Source organism: Chlamydotis macqueenii, chromosome W (genome assembly GCF_036417535.1).
Source record: "Chlamydotis macqueenii isolate bChlMac1 chromosome W, bChlMac1.mat, whole genome shotgun sequence".
Taxonomy (NCBI): domain Eukaryota; kingdom Metazoa; phylum Chordata; class Aves; order Otidiformes; family Otididae; genus Chlamydotis; species Chlamydotis macqueenii.
In genome coordinates, this window is record NC_141592.1 from 46,506,725 (window position 1) to 46,510,126 (window position 3,402).

Below are 3,402 nucleotides of genomic sequence, written 5' to 3' on the forward strand. Positions count from 1 at the left end.
CCTCTGAAAGGCTTGCAAAAGCGCTTTATGTGCTAAATTATCTGAGATTAACAGGAGACCGTGAATCTCCTCCAATTGTAATTCATCATATGTCATTGCAATCTGGACTGCAGAAAAGTGATTCGGTGAAGGTGCAGTACCGGGATTTAAAAACTGGGGAATGGAGAGGTCCGGCAGAAGTGAAAATGACCGGTCGAGGTTATGTTTGTGTTTTGACAGACGAAGGTCCACGATGGGTTCCAAGTTGATGGGTGAAACCATGGAAGGAAGACCTGGGACAGCAGGATGCATCATCATCGTCCTCCTGATGCTGGTAACTGGGTGTGTCGGTGAGACTGTGGAGTTACATCGTATTGACCCCGGACCAAACGTGTGGCTGACATTTGCCAACATTACAAACCAATCGTTTTGTGTGTCAATGGCTACTCCTGCTGATCCTTTTCGTACGTGTCTGATTGGTACTCCCTATTGGAATCCGGATGACTGGAAAAGATGGGTCAATAATCACACTGTTTTGAATGAGACTGTGGTGAATCAAACATGCCACGCAAAGATGGAGTGCGCCAGCCTCCGCCCTGGACAGAAACCGGTGTGTTGTTCTAGGAATAGCAATCAAATTGGAATAGCTGCAGCATTGGTGATTAGGCATTTAAATCGTAGTTTGCCTTGGGATCCACAAGAGTTAGATCTAATGGGATCCTTAAATGGTTCAGGGTCTTGTTTTATGCTGGGAGGTCCCCTTTTTACAGGAAAGGGGGTGAATACAGTATGGAACAGGAACCAATGGACTGATGTGACCAGTAAAACGACTGACGCCCAGGGAAAACCTGTGTATACTTATCAGAGCAGCTCAGGAGATTATTGTAACGGAGCAGTGGGAGCAGAAATCAAAGGTTCAAAGATGCCTCTTTGGGTGAATGACACAGCCAAGGCCATACCCCCGGGATACTTTTTAATTTGTGGGGATCGGGCCTGGTCGGGAGTGCCAAAAGGGGCCATAGGAGGACCATGTTATTTTGGAAAATTGATAATGTTTGCTCCATCTATGAAAGTATTGTGAAATAGTACTCGAGCAAAGAGATCACTAAAAGTATTAGCTCCCAACTGTGATGGCAATTTAACCCTATTGGGTACAGCTGAGCATATAGCATTATCTATATTTGTTCCTTGGGCAGCATCTGCAAAAGCTTTAGCTAGCTTAAATAGATTAGCTTGTTGGGCACAAAAGCAAATGAATTTTACCTCTAGCATGTTATCAGGGTTATTAGAAGATATGGATAGTATGCGTCATGATATTTTACAGAATCGGGCAGCCGTTGATTTTTTGTTGTTAGCGCATGGACATGGATGTGAAGATTTTGAAAGTATGTGTTGCATGAACATTTCTGATCACTCTAAATCAATACACTATCAGTTGGCAGAGTTACGCCGGAACATGCATTCAATACAAGTGGAAAGTGGACTAACAGACTGGTTGAAATCCTTGGGGGTCACAGGTTGGCTAAAAGATTTGATAGTACATGGGTTGGTATTATTGATGGCTTTGCTGTTGGCACTAATGATATTGGGGTGTATTATAAAATGCTTTGTGAAAGCTATGAAACATATGATGACTGGGGTCTGGATTGTTCAAAAACAAAAAGAGGGATTTGTTGGATACCTGGAGAGCCAGGGGCACTTAATGAACAATCCAGACCGAATGGAATTGTTATGTTTTTGAGTAGCAGGCTTCAAGGACATAGATGAGGCCGCCTGTGAGAAAGTAATGAAGCTTCCTGTGAGAAAGTAAACGAAGCAACCTTGAGAAGAAGGAAAACAGCTGGCATAAGTGACTGGGGGCTGAACATGAAGCAGGGTGCAGGTGGAGAGAGCCATGCGTGTGAACAAAGAGACTTAACGAATCATATTTTAGCTAAGAGCGCATGCATGATATAGTTAACCAATTAGTAGAGAGCTTGTGCATGACACGGAACTAGAAGGGCTATATTAACCGGGATATATCAACAATAAATTGGCATTTGCTTGATCATATTGGTCATCAGCAGTGTCCGTGACTTCCGCGTCAGCAACCAAGGACACTGTCCTGCTTTCCAAGTCTCACTAATGTGCAGATGAAGGAAGCTGGGAGAAAGACAGACAGAATTATTGACCCAAGCTGTCCAAAGAGAGTATTCCATTCCATTCATTTTGTATATTTTAGTATCCTTATATTCTGTTATTATTGTAGTTTTCCTTTGCTATTTTAGTACACTGTCTTAATCTCAACCCAGGAGTTTTCCTTTCTTCCCAATTCTCTCCCCCATCCTGCTGGGAAGGGGGAGGGTGAGCGAGAAACTGTGTGGTAACTCAGGCTAAACCATCACACTCTACCACAATTCTTTATTAATCCAGGTAAGGAAAGAGGAACTTTTCAGATAATTCTCAGACCTTTTACTTTTTATGCTAAAATTATGTTTTAACTTCACTTAGATCCTACTTAAGGTACAATTTTTTCTTTGGCCTCTTGTCACCTAGGACAGAGGTACAATTTTTACTGACATAACCAATATTGGATAATTAAAATCCAAGTGAAAATATAAAAAAAAAAGTTAAAAAATAAATTGTTATATTTTCTTGACTTGGAACTTTTCTGAAAACTACTAATCCCTTTGTTTCTTTAGGACTATGTATGAACCATCACGTGTTTAGCAATGTAATTGAAAAGCTAAAGGTCTTTTTCCTATTGAAAAGATGTCGTAGTTCAGCCCTGATCAGGACCAGACTACGCAGTCTCTCTCCCGCTCCCCCCACCCTCCGAGAGAACAGGGGGAGATGATATAAGAAAAACGGCTCAAGGTTTGAGATAAGGACAGGGAGAAAATCCTTAAAGTTACCGTCACGGGCAAAACAGACTCGACTTGGGGAAAACTATTCATTTATTTTCTAAAATTAGCAGGAGAATGAGACAGGGAACAAGATAACCTCCCCCCACCCCTCCCTCTTCCCGGGCTTAACATTATCTCTACTACCTTCCCCTCCCGAGCGGCACGGGGGGGGAAAAGGGAATGGGGGTCGCGGTCAGTTCATCACGCGTTGTTTTACGCCGCTGTATCATCGTCAGGGGAAGAACTCCTCGCATTCCTCCTCTGCTCCAGCATGGGGTCCCTCCCACGGGCCACAGTCCTCCGTGAAACTGCTCCGGCGTGGGTCATCTCTTCCACGGGGTGCAGTCCCTCTAGAACAGCTGTCCCAGCGGGCCCTCCACGGGCCACAGCCTCCTTCAGGCCTCCACCTGCTCTGGCGTGGGGTCCTCCACGAGCTGCAGGTGGATCTCTGCCCCTCCGTGGACCTCCATGGGCTGCAGGGGGACAACCCGCTCCACCATGGTCTTCACCACGAGTTGCAGAGGAATCTTGGCCAGGA

The 3,402-nt window shown here is 44.6% G+C and overlaps 1 pseudogene; it reads left to right on the forward strand.

Moving 5' to 3' along the window:
* Positions 1-232: 232 nt before the first annotated feature.
* LOC147596753 (endogenous retrovirus group PABLB member 1 Env polyprotein-like) lies at positions 233-2,672 on the forward strand (annotated as a pseudogene).
* The last annotated feature ends 730 nt before the right edge of the window (positions 2,673-3,402 follow it).